The sequence below is a fragment of the Callorhinus ursinus genome, unplaced genomic scaffold, assembly GCF_003265705.2.
Source record: "Callorhinus ursinus isolate GAN/ISIS: 27379988/994484 unplaced genomic scaffold, GSC_fseal_2.0 scaffold4, whole genome shotgun sequence".
Classification (NCBI taxonomy): domain Eukaryota; kingdom Metazoa; phylum Chordata; class Mammalia; order Carnivora; family Otariidae; genus Callorhinus; species Callorhinus ursinus.
This window is the reverse complement of record NW_027397066.1, coordinates 101,895,459-101,910,006: the sequence shown is the minus strand read 5'-3', so window position 1 is coordinate 101,910,006 and position 14,548 is coordinate 101,895,459. Positions and strand designations below refer to the sequence as shown.

At 34.3% G+C, this 14,548-nt stretch overlaps 1 protein-coding gene across 5 annotated transcripts in view; it reads right to left on the bottom strand.

Annotated features, from left to right (window-relative positions):
* The window catches only part of AFG2A (AFG2 AAA ATPase homolog A), a 343,140-nt gene that overhangs the window by 229,579 nt on the left and 99,013 nt on the right, over positions 1 to 14,548 (bottom strand). The window lies entirely within an intron of this gene.

Here is a 14,548-nt window from a genome sequence, read left to right as displayed (position 1 = left end):
TACCCTAAAATTAATTATATTCAAATCATTTCTTTTCCTCCTTCAACAACCATGTTCATTTTCTCTCCAATAATGAAATATACAAGATCTGGGAAGCAAGTTATAAGATTATTTAAAGCAGTTCATCAAATACACAATTGTGTAATTTAAACAATATTTACATTTTATATGGAAAACATACTGAAAGGAATTGGGAATAAAGAAACAAAATAAAAACCCATTCCTCACATGAAGTTTAAAACCTCTATGAAACAAAAAAACTCTTTACGCTCTTTACCCATAACAAATGGGATATTTCTAATGTATCTTGGTATTTTAAAATATTAATGTTTTTAAGCAACATCAGCAGGTAGGTAGTGATCACAATCCCCATATCTGAAGAAACAGGCAAAGGAAGATAAGTTATTATGTTCCTTTTGTTAACGTAGCAGGTCAATTACAAAGCTACTACCAGACATACTAGAATTTAATCACATTTCCTTTGACAAAAAAATCCAAAACAAAACTAAATACTGATTATTAATAAGGAAATTCAACAGGTCTTACCAATGAACAAAACCTTATATTGCACAGTCAAGGCCCTACAATAACAATTCTCATTAGCACCAGCTGGGATTTACTAAGAACCGTTCAGAATTGAGAAATATGTAATAGACACGTGCATGGATGATTACAGAGCGTAACAGCACTGTTAAGTGTAGTAAACGTATAAACCCAAGCCGATGAACGGGGTGAGGGAGAAGAGGAAAAGAGGACCAAAGGTACCACCTCACACCTCTGTCACTGCTGACAGAACAGGTGGACCTTAGTATAATCACCATGTAACGGACTTAATGAGATAATGAGGATCTCTAACAGAATGCAGATCTCAACATGCATTACAACTTCAAAAACTTGATGCAGTGTATGCACAGGAGAGTAGCCTCTAACTCACATCAATCAAACACACATGAGGTTGTTATGTAAGTCAGACTGTCAATTTATTAAATTAAATGGTCCTTCCCAATGTCTAAAAAGTTTGGGATCAAGGAATACCAGAGAAACCACTGAGATTTATTTTGGCTAGCACTAATTCTTGCAAATAACTAATTGGCAGGTGCATGGATTTGCTCCTCTGATTGTAAGAATAAACTCTGAACATTCTGAATAAATGGATTATATACCCTTCAAAAAATATCCTCCCTAATGTAACTTTTCCACATGAGAGCTTAATTGTCAGAAACACTGTTAGCAAAAGCTCTAAGGACTCCTTCATAACAACTACAAGCACCTAAATATTTAAGGCTGCCAACTGATTACACCTAAGGCCTTTAATTGTATCTACTATGCTAATTAGTCATGATCCTATATTTTCAGACACTAAGGAAGGTCACATTGAACAGATTTTGGGAGAGTCAAGGTGGGCTGTCCAGGGAGATGGTTTCTAACTTAAACCTTGAAAAATGAGTGAGAACCAAACAGGTTAAGAGGAAAAGGGAGGAAAGAGAATACAGAACACTGAAAATGGAAATCAGTTCAGAATAGCTGCACACAGAAGTTAAGGTGAAAAATGCAAAAGATCAATGTAGAGAGAGAAATTAAGGCTAGATAACAAAGGCTTTGTTATCCAAATTACTGAGTTTGGATTTTATCCTAACATAAATGGGAAGTTTCCACTAGAAATATGACAAAATCAGATTCATGTTTTTGAGGACCAGTACGGCCACAGTATGGAGAACAGATTATAAAAGGGCGATAATGGTCTGTTTTCCAGTCCAATAACAGCTCTTCTTAGACCCTTCTGAGATGTGAGATCACAAGTGTCTTCATCTGTTTAGGCTGCTATTACAAAATATCAGAGACTAGATAGCTTATAAACAATAGAAATTTATTTCTCAATCCGGATACTGGAAAGTCCAAGATCAAGGCACCCAGCATGGTTAAGTGAGGGGTCTTTTCCTGGTTCATAACTGACACCTTCTCACGTCCTCATATGAAGATGGTGGGTAAGCTCTGTGAGGCCTCTTTTATAAAGACACAAATTCTACTCATGAGGTCTCCACCTTCACGACCTAAGTACCTCCCAAAGGCTCCACCTCTTAGAATTTCAACATATGAATTTGGGGAGGACACAAACATTTAGACCATAGCAATAAGACAAACCACTGACCCCCAAACTGGAGAGACAGACAAGCTGGATACAAAGAAACCAATAAGCAGAAACCTCCACAGGAACCAGTGCTGGGGTAAGGATACTGGAAATGTAAATGATGAATTTCTAGGACAGTGTGGACAAGCCTGAGAGTTAAATACTCCAGAAAACACAATCATTGAGGGACCCTTACATTTTTTGTGACTTTACCTCCAGAAGCCATACCAGGTTCTCACAATGAAGACCTGAGGAAAATCTTGTGCATGTGGCAGGAGGAAGGGAAAAGTAGCTATTTTGAATATGCCAGAATATTCTGTACTTCTTAACAAGTCCTGCCTTTAAGAGAAACTATTTTACCAGAGCCTAAACTATGACAGGTTTCTCAGAACCCAACTGAGCTGGAAGAAGGGATATACCCAACTCCAGCCCTCTCAGCCATCCTATATTACTTGAAGGGAAGGAAGGTTACTAAAAAGCAACTGTGAAGTTCACAGTCCAGTAACACAGACTAACTAAAAGACTACAACTTAATCATAGGACCAAAGAACACCTGGCCTCTTATACTCTTACTACTACATCACCAAAGGCCTATTTACCATAGTTCCTTTTATGCAGATCATCATGTCCATCTATCAAAATAAAACAAAATAAAATCAAAACTATTATAAGGCATACTAAAAGACAAAACACAAATTGAAGAAACTGAATAAGCATCAATGAACCAGAGAACCAGCAAAAATGCTGCTATTGTCAGAACAGAAATTTTTTAAAATTATGATTAATATGCTAAGGGTTCTAACAGACAAAATAGACAACACTCAAGAAAGGGGCAACATAGGCAGAGCGATGGAAATTCTAACACTCAAAAAGAAATGGCAGAAATCAAGACACTATAGCAGAAATAAAGAATACCTTTGATGGGCTTGTTAGACTAGACATGACTGAGAAAAAAATTCCTGAGCTTAATTATTTGCCAATAAAAACTTCCAAAATGAAAAAGCAAAGAGAAAAAAGACTGATGAAAAAAAAAGAAACAAGAGAATATCCAAGAATTATGGAAGCTATAAAAGGTGTAATATATGTGCAAATGAAATACCAGAAGGAGAAAAGAGAATGGAATAGAAGAAATACTTGAAGAAATAATGACTGAGAATTTCTCCAGATTAATGTCTGACACCAAACTATAGATCCAGGAAGCCCAGAGAACATCAAGTAGGATACCTGGCAAAAAACTACCTCTAGGCACATCATATTCAAACTACAGACAAGCAAAGACCAAAAAAAAATTAAATAAATAAACCTTTTAAGAAGTCAGAGGACTTATACAGTTCACTGTAGAGGTGCAAAAATAAGAATTATATTAGATAACTCCTCAGCAACCATGCAACCAAGGAGAGTAGAGTGAAATATTTAAAGTGTTGAGAGAGAAAAAACACCGACCTAAATTTCTGTATTCTCTGAAACTATCTTTCAGAAATGAAGGAGAAATAAAGACTTCTTCAAACAAAAATTGAGGGAATTTGTTGTTAGTAGGACTGCCTTGCAAGAAACGTTTTAAAAAGTTGTTCCAAGAGGGGCACTTAGGTGGCTCAGGCGGTTTTCCTACTCTTGATTTTGGCTCAGGTCATGATCTCAGGGTTTTGAGATTGAGCCCCATGTAGGGAGTCTGCTGGAAGTTCTCTTTTTCTCTCTCCCTCTGTACCTCCCCACCACTCATGCTGTCTCTCTTTAAAAAATAAATCTCAAAAAGTTGTCCTAGGAAAAGGAAAATGATATAGGTTGAAACTTGAATGTACATAAAGAAAGAGCACTAGAGAGGAATGAGTGAAGGTAAAATAAAAACTTCAACTTAATCGATCTAACAGATAATAGTTTGTCCAAAATAATGGTCATAACAATGTATTCAATGACTACAGCCTATGTATAAGTGAAATGAATGACAGAAATGATACAAGGAACTAGAGGGAGAAATTCAAATTTTTGTTATTATAAAGCACTTGTACTACCTGTGAAGCAGAACAGTGTTATTTGAAAGTGGATACAGATTAGTTGTAAATGTATACTGCAAATTCCAGGACAACCACTGAAAAAAGGGGAAAAAATAGAAATACATATTTCATACACCAAGAAAGGAGAGAAAATGGAATCATAAAATGCTCAGTTAAAATCAGAAAAGGCAGAAAAATAGTCAAAGACAAAAACAGGAACAAAGAACAAAGAGTAACAAATATGGTAATATTAATACAACTATATCAATAATCACTTTAAAACATCAATGGTCTAAACAAATCGTTGAGACAGACATTGTCATAGTGGATCAAAGAACAAGACCCAACTATATGTTGTCGACAAAAATTCTACTTTAACACAGTTGAACTCAACAGCAACTTCAACCAACTCAATATAATTGCTATCCAAATGCTACTTCATCCAACAGCAGAATACACATTCATCTCAAGAGCATATGGAGTATCTACCAAGACAGACTACATTCTAGGCCATAAAATCTACCTTAACAAATTATAAAGAACAGAAATCATACAATGTGTGCTATCAGACCAGAAATTAAACTAAAAATCAATAGCAAAATGACATTTGGAAAATTACAAAATACATGGAGATTAAAAAACACACTCCTAAATAATACATGGATTACAGAAGAAATCTCAACAGAAATAAAAAAAAATAGTTTAAATGAAAATGAAAATACAACTAATCAAAATTCGTGGGATGTAGTAAAAGTAGTGCTTAAAGGGAAATTTATAGCACTGAATGTATATATTAGAAAAACAGAAAGATCTAAAATCAGTAAGCTTCCGCCTCAGGAAATTAAAAAAAAAGAGCAAATTAAATCCAAAGTAAACACAAGAAAAAAGTAGGAAAATTAGAGCAGAAATAAAATTGATAACAGGAAGTCAAAAGAGAAAAATCAGCAAAAGCAAAAGCTCATTCTTTGAAGAGATCAATAAAAACGATAAGCTTATAGCCAGGATAACTAAGAAAAACAAGAGAAGACAGATTACTAATACACAAATGAAAGAAGGGACATCACTACAGGTTTCACAGACCTTAAAAGTTTAATAATGGATTGACAGTTGACCCTTAAACATGGGTTTGAACTGCGCAGGTCCACTTATAAGTGGGTTTCTTTTTGATAAATACATTACAGTACTTTATGTTCTCTTCCTTATGATATTCTTAACATTTTTTTCTCTACCTTACATTATTGTAATAAAAGAGTATATAATACATATACAAAGTATGTGTTGATTGACTGTTTCTGTTATCAGTAAGGCTTTTGGTCAACAGTAGGCTATTAGTAGTTAAGTTTTTGGGGAGTCAAAGTTATATGTAGATTTTTAACTGCACAGGGGGTCAGCACCTCTAACCCCCACATTGTTCAAGAGTCAACTAAATTATGAAATATAATACAAGAAAACCTTTATGGCCACATACTTGATCATCTAGATGAAATGACAATCTGTCAAAAGAAGAAACAGACAATCTGAATAGGCCTATATCAATTAAAGAAATTGAATCAAGAATTAATAAAAAAGAATTAATAATCTTCTAAACAGAAAGCATCAGACCCAGATGAGTTTACAGTAAATTCTAACAATCATTTAAGGAAGAAATTTTACCAATTCTCTACAATTTCTATTAGAAGACAGAAGTAAAAGGAATACTTGTTCAATCATTCTATGAGAGCACCATTATCCTACTACCAAAACCAGACAAAGACATAACAAGAAAATTACAGACCAGTAACTATACAAATATGCAAAATATTAGCAAATTGAATTCAACAAAGTATAATAATGTACGTATAATTCAACGATGTGTAAAAAGTTTGTACATTGTGATGAAGTGGAATTTATCTCATGTATGGTTCACTTGTTCAACATTCAAAAATCAATGAATGTAATCTATCATATCATACAGGCTAAAAGACAAAAAATCATATAATCATATCAATGGATGTAGAAAAAGCATTTGACAAAATCCAACACCCAGTCTGTGCATGATAAAAACTCTCCACAAAGTGGGTTTAAAGGGAACATACCTCAACATAATAAAAGCCATATATGAAAAGCCCATAGCTAACATCATACTCAATGGTGAAAAACTAAGAGGTTTTCCTCTAAGATCAGTAACAAGACAAGGATGTCCACTCCTGCCACTTTTATTTAACACAGGGCTGAAAAGTCCTAGCCACAGCAATCCACAAGAAAAAGAAATAAAAAACATCCATATTGATAAGGAAGAAGTTAAACTGTCACTATCTGCAAATGACATGGTACTATACATAGAAAACACTAAAGACTTCACCAAAAAAACTATTAGAATAAATGAATTCAGTAAAATTGTAGGATACAAAATTAATACACAGAAATTGGTTGAATTTCTATACACTAATAACAAAGTAGTAGAAAGGGAAATAAACAATTCTATTTACAATTGCATCAAAAAGAATAAAATACCTAGAAATAAACTTAACTAAGGAGGTGAAAGACCTGTACTCTGAAAACTAAAACACTGATGAAAGAAATTGAAAACAACACAAATAGAAAGGTATTTTATGCTCAAGGATTGGAAAAACAAATATTGTTAAAATGTCCATACTACCCAAAGTAATCTACAGATTTAATACAATTGCTATCAAAATACCAACAGCATTTTTCACAGAAGTAGAACAAATAATCCTAAAATTTGTGTGGAACCACAGAGACCCTAAATACCCAAAGAAATCTTACGAAGGAGTAACGAAGCTGAAGATACTACAATTCCAGATTTTAAGAGATACTACAAAGCTGTAGGAATCAAAACAACACGGTACTGGCACAAAAATTCACATATAAAGCAATAGAACAGATTAAAAAGCCCAGAAATAAACCTATGTTTATATGGTTAAGTAATCTATGACTGAGGAGACAAGAATATACGATGGAAAAAAGACAGTCTCTTCAATAAACGGTGCTGGGAAAACTAGACAGCAACATGCAAAAGAATGAAATGATCCCTTTCTTACACTATACCCAAAAATAAACTCAAAACAGATTAAAGATCTAAATGTAAGACCTAAAACCATAAAACTCCAAAAAAAAAAGAGAAAACATAGGTGGTAATTTTCTTTACATTGGTCATAGCAACATTTTTCTAGGTATATCTCTTAAGGCAAAGGAAATAAAAGCAAAAATAAACTATTGGGACTACAACAAAATAAAAAGCTTTTGCACAGTGAATGAAACTATCAACAAACAAAAAGGCAACTGAATGGGAGTTGATATTTGCAAATGATAGTGAATGAAAGAAGATATGTGCAAATGATATTGCCGATAAGTAGTTATATCCAAAAGATATAAGGAATTCAAAACACTCAAAACCAAAAAAACACAAATAATCCAATTAAAAAATGGGCAGAGGATCTAAATAGACATTTTTCCAAAGAAGACATACAGATGGCCAATAGACATATGAAAAGATGCTCAATATCACTAATCATCAGGGAAATGCAAATCAAAACCACAATGAGATATCACCTTCCACCTGTCAGAATGGCTAAAATTAAAAACAGAAGAAAGAATAATCAGTGAGGATGTCGATAAAAAGGAAACCTTGTGTGCACTGTGGATGGGAGTGCAAATTGGTATAGCCACTGTGGAAAACAGTATAAAGGTTCCTCAAAAAATTAGAAATAGAAATACCATTTGATCCAGTTCCAGTAATTCCACTACTGGGTATTTACCCAAAGGAAATTAAAACACTAATTTGAAAATATATATGCACCCCTATGTTTATTACAGCATTATTTACAAAAGCCAAGATATGGAAGCAACCCAAGTGACGTACATACACACGAAAACTCACACATACACACACACAACGTAATGTTACACAGTCATGATAAAGTAAGATCTTGCCATTTGTGACAACATGAATGGACTCTCAGAAGGTATTATGTTAAATAAGTCAGAGAAAGACAAATACCATATGATTCCACTTATACATCGAACTTAAAAACAAATGAATAAGCAAATAAATAAAAAGCAGAAACAGACCCAAAAATACAGAGAATAAACTAATGGTTGCCAGAGAAGAGGGGGTCAGGCAAAATGGGTGAAGGAGAGTAGGTGAAGAGAGTGGGCTTCCAGTTACGGAATGAATAAGTAATGTAAATGAAAGGTACAACACAGGGAATATAGTCAATGGTATTATAATAGCATTGTCTGATGAGAGACAGTAGCTATACTTGTGGAGAGTACAGCATAATGCATAAAACTTGTGGAATCACTATGTTGTATACCTGAAGCTAATTTAACATTGTATGTCAACTATACTTCAATAAAAAAAAAATAAAAATATCCAACACCCAGTCATGATACAAAGTCAGCTAACTAATAATAAAGAGAACTTCTTCAACTTGATAAAAAAAATAACTACAAAAAAACCTATAACATCATACTTAATGTTGAGAAACAAAAATCTTTCCCACTAATATCAAGAATGAGGCAAAGATGTTCCCTCTCACCATTATTTTTCAACAATGTACTACAAGTCCCAGATAGTGCAACAGGACAAGAAAAGGCAAGAAATGATATACAGATTGGGAAGGAATAAATAAAACTGTGTTTGTGTGCAGGTGAAATGACTGTCTATATAGAAAATAAGTCATCAACCAAAAACTCCTGCCAACAAATACTGCTAGAACTGGACCTCCATCTGCAAAAAAGAATCTAGACACAGAGCTTACACTCCTCACAAAGATTAACTCAACCTGGATCACAGACCTAAATACAAAATGTAAAACTATAAAACTCCTAGAAAATAACAGAGAAGAAAATCTAAATGATCTTGGCTATGCTGATGACTTTTTAGATACAACACCAAAGGCATGATCCATGACAGAAATAACAGCTGGACTTCACTAAAATTAAAAACATATGCTCTGCGGGGCGCCTGGGTGGCTCAGATGGTTGGGCAACTGCCTTCGGCTCAGGTCATGATCTCGGTCCTGGGATCGAGTCCCACATCAGCCTCCCTGCTCAGCAGGGAGTCAGCTTCTCCCTCTGACCCTCTTCCCTCTCATGCTCTCTATCTCTCATTCTCTCTCTCTCAAATAAATAAAATCTTTAAAAAACAAAAAACAAAAAACATATGCTCTGCAAAAGACACTATCAAAAGAATGAGAAAACAAGCCAGAAGCTGGGGGAAAATATTTGCAGAAGACAGGTCTCATAAAGGACTGATATCCAAAATATAAAAAGAACTCTTAAAACTCAAAAATGAAAAGCCCAATTAAAAAAGTAGACAAAAGACCTGAACAGACCTTTCACCGAAGAGTTATACAGATGGCAGTAAACATAAAAAGATGCTCAACATCACATCATTAGGGAACTTGCAAATTAAAACAACGAGATATTACTATATACCTATTAAAATAGCCCAAATCCAAAATACTGACACCACCAAATGCTGATGAAGATGTGGAAAACCAAGAACTCTCATTCACTCCTGGTGGGATTACAAAATGGTGCAGCTACTTTGGAAGACAGTTTGGAAGTTTCTTACAAAACTAAACATACTCCTACTGTGTCATCCAGCAATCATGAATCTTGGTATTTACCCAAATGAGTCAAAAACTTACAACTACTTCAAAACCTGTACATGAATGTTTATAGCCGCTTTATTCAAATTGCTAAAACCAGAAAACAACCAAGATGTGCTTCAGTAGGTGAATAGATAAATAAACTGGTACATCCATACAATGTATTACTCAATGCTTTAAAAAAAAAAAAAAAGAGCTACCAAACCATGAAAAGACATGCAGGAACCCTATATGCATATTACTAAGTGAAAGAAGCCAATCTGAAAGGGCTACATATTACATGATTCTAACTATGTAACATTCTGGAAAAGGTAAAACTATGGAGACAATAAAAGGATTAGTGGTTGCTAGGGGTTAAAGGTGGAAGAGGGACAAATAGAGTATGAAGGATCTTTAGGACAGTGAAAGTACTCTGTATGCTACAAAAATGGGTAATACATCATTATACATTTGTCAAAACCCACAGAATGTTCTACACCAAGAGTGAACCCTAATGTAAACTATGGACTTTGGGTGATGATGTGTCAATGCAGGTTTATCAACTGTAACAAATGTACCTCTCTAATTTGGGATGATGACAGTGGACAGACTATATGTGTCAGGGGGAAAGGGGTATATGGGAACTCTGTACTTCCTACTCAATTTTGCTGTGAACCTAAAACTGCTCTAAAAAATAAAGTTTACTTAGAAAAATATATAAAAAAATATTAAGCTATTTTGAAGCCATTCAGTTAGAACAAGTTCTCAGTCATCCAATACAGAGAGTTGTATGAACAAGTATCATGGCAACAGGGATAAAAGAAGTGGATAGATATGAAAAATATTAAGAGGATACAATCAATAGAGCTGCTAAACCAATGTTTCCATTGAGTCACCGGGTAAAAAGGACTTTAAGTGTGAACATGTTAGATGTGAAATGCCAATAAAACAACCTGAGGTTTAGACATAAAAGAAAGAGGTGTGAGGCAGAAATGCACATCCTGGAATCTTTACCAAAAAGATTGATGCAAGTAAAAAGTGTACAACGAGTGATGAAAGATACATGAATAATGAACAAAGAGGTAGAGTTGAATCACCATATTGTACACCCGAAATGAATACTGTGTATTAACTACACTGGAATTAAAATTTTAAAAATTTTAAAAGAAAAAAGAAGTGGTAGAGGAATTTGCAAAGAAGAAGGCATGTGTATTAGACAGCTCACACCTACATAACAAAATACTATAGACAATGCTCTTTAAACAAAAGAAATTTATTTTCGTGTAATTCTGGATAGCGAGAGTCTGATGGAAGTACTCTTCCTGGCTTGAAGATGGTGGCCTTCTTGATATATCCTCATGGATATGGGAGAGAGAGAGAGCAAGCTCTCTGATGTCTCTTCTTAAAAGGGCATTAATCCATCATGAGGACCATACTCTCATGACCTCATCCACACCTAACTACCTCCCCAAAGTCCCATTTCCAAATACCATCATGTGGGGGTTAGGACTTCAACACATAAATTTTGGAGGAACACAACTGAGGGCACAGCAGGGTGCCACAGAAGGAAGAAGGAAAACTGGGAACAGTAAAAGGATAGTGTCTCAGGAAAGAGGAAGTTAACTGTGTCAAATGCTGCTGAGTCAAGTAAAGGAATAAAAAAAAATTGGATTTATTCATAGGAAGTTTTCAGTCCCTAGCATTGGATAGACTAAAAAATGTTAACCTAACTCTGCTACTCAATAATGGCAAAATTCTTCTAATTTTTGTGTCCCACCTAGAGGAGTTTGTGTAACATAATGAATAGCGCCAAGTGAATAGCCTACTTTCAGCAAAAGAAAAGATCCTGAGCCCAGATCACCTCTAATTTTACATGTGCTATTGCTTTCCTTGCCTTCCCCTGCTAGAAGCTATGCTCAAATAATGTGAGAACCCATCCTTAGCTATGTCCTGTACACTCTCCCTTCCTCTTCCAATGAATTACTAAGACTGCTAGATGTCTTACTATAAGTGTTAATGTATTAGCTGGGCCATCTGAGAAGTAAAAAAACCCTCAAATAGCTACTAGATTTTGTTTCTGATTAGGCAAAGGCCACTGTGGTATGGTGCAGGGGGAGGGTCAGAGGAAAAATGAGGTGAATAATTTCATTAGAAAGTACAACAATTCATTCAATTCATCTCATTCATTACCTAGCAGGCCAGGAACATTTTTAGGAAATGGAAATGAAAAGCTTATGAAGCCAGTCCCTATTCCCTCAAGGACTTTAGAATCTAGAAGGCAGAAAGAAAACATCACATTTACTTTCTTTTCCAAAATAAACAACACAGAATAGTTCCTCAAAGACTGACTCAAGAACTATAGATTACATCTGCTACTAATTTAAATCAAGAATTTGGACAGAATATATGAAACTAAATAAAACTAGATTAAGATGACCACTTACCCTATCAGTAATGAAGAAGTGGCTCTAACTATAACCACGAATGATCGTACTACATAGAACATTTAGAATCTTTTCTAGAAAAACAAGAGCAATCTGATGGCTATCAATGTTAGGTTTAGCCAGGGCTAGTATTGAATTTGAATACCACTCAATATACACTTTCATATGTGGTAATATTTGAGAGGAAAATTAAAACAATTACACTAGAGGATAAGAAAATGAGTTATTTTAACAAAAAATATAGATTATTACTGAAACACATGAATAGATTTTAACTTTTCAAATCTTATAAAATGAAAAAATTTGAATACATTCCAAATATATATAAATTTTCATCATATAATTCAAAGAGAATTTCAGTATGTTACAGCCTTGGATTAATGTTGTGAACATAAATTACTATACAAAATAACAGATTTAAAGCTGAAAGAATAGTATACATCAGCTTCATTATAAGCACTTTTTACATGAAAGTTATCAGTAAAAAAAAAAAAAAAAAACCCTAAAAACCATTTGTATTTTTCATTTTGAATCTAAATTTTTAATTCACAGATTAGGGAAAAAAAAGTCAAGGAGCTTTTAATTGTTTTTTTCAAGATTTATTTATTCGAGAGAGTGAGCAGAGAGAGAGACAGAGCATGAGCAGTGAGGAGGGGCAGAGGAAAAGGGAGAAGTAGGCTCCCCGTTGAGCAGAGAGCCTGATGCAGGCTCAATCCCAGAACCCCAAATTATGACCTGAGCTGAAGGCAGACGCTTAACCAGATGCCCCTCAAGGAGTTTTTCAAATGCCATATTTAGATGCTGAAAGCTCATGACACACAGCCACATTCTATTAACATAAACTAATCTAAATTTAAGAATGGGTAAAACATTTCACAAATAGAAAAATTGCCATTACCGTAATTGCTTTAGACACTAAACTCAACATCAAGTATTAGGTATAGAGTCCATATAAAAAAAATGGAACTGAGAGAAGCCCAAGATACCAGTTATCAACAAAATCATAATATATATATTCCTTTTAGTTTTATCTTAAGAAGATAGGGAGATTCTAGCATCTCTTAAGAGATGCTAGGGAGTTAGAATCTGTAAAACAATATTAAATCAGCATGTAATACAGAAAGGGACAGAACTGAGATAGTAAAAACAAAAATTCCCATGAATTGTACAAAAAAGGGGGGATTTCATCAGGGGCCTGGAATCCATAAGAAAAAGTCAAATGAAAATTCTAAACCCCAAAACTTTTAAAAGCTGAAATTAAGAATTAAAAAGATAAGTGTAACAGATTAGACATAGGAGAACAGAGGATTCTTGAACTGGAAAACAGGCTAGTGAAAATATCCAAACTGATGCACAAAAAGAGAAAAAAGAAAGAATAAAAACAGTGTAACAGACATATGGAATCCAGTGGAAAACCTAAGAAACATATAGTGCCATATGAGACAGTTCCATAGAGAGAAAAGAGAATAAAATAAAAGCCATATCTGAAAAAATAAAACCTGAGAATTCCCCCAGAACTATCAAAAGAATCAAAGAGATCAAGAATGTACTCAGGAGGGTGCTTGGGTGGCTCAGATGGTTAAGCGTCTGCCTTCACCTCAGGTCATGATCCCAGATTCCTGGGATCGAGTCCCGCATCGGGCTCCCTGCTCCTTGGGAGCCTGCTTCTCCCTCTGCCTCTCTCTCTCTCTCTGTCTCTCATGAATAAACAAATAAAAATCTTTAAAAAAAAAAAAAAGAATGTACTCAGGATTCTCAAATGCTGAAGCCAATAAAATTATTGCTAACTAGACATAACAGTCTATGATCAAAATTTACAGTTAAGGTTTATTTCAAAAGTTTTCTTTGTAAAATGACCTCTTCAATCAGCAGCTAATATTGAAACAGGTACAAAGAGGGTATTTCTCAGTCTAAGTATCAATTTCACTAGTAATAGAAACTGTAGATTTTATGGCACCATTTGTCTGCATACATACCAATAACTGCTTACTCAGTAAAAATGTCAAGAATAGATCCAAGTGTTCCAGGTCCTATTTTGCTTTTACTTTCTTTACCTGACCCTGACAAGCCTAATGTGAACGTCTTTTAAAATGAATCATCTCATTAGGAAACCTATATACTTGGGAAGGAGTTGGGATTTTTTGGATGAAAGGTGGGTATAACCACCTGAAAGAAAATGAATTGGGGAGACAAAGAAATAGAAAAAGGTTTTTATTTTTCCCCCCGTTTTAAAGCAAAGTTCAGAAAGAGTATGAATTATACTTTCTTCAAATAAATACCATGAAGATGATAACACTACAGGAACAATAACTACAGTTCTGGCTCCTCTATACACATTTCTTTAAAATAAAATAAAAAAAATTTAAAGGAGAAACTATTTTGTATTTT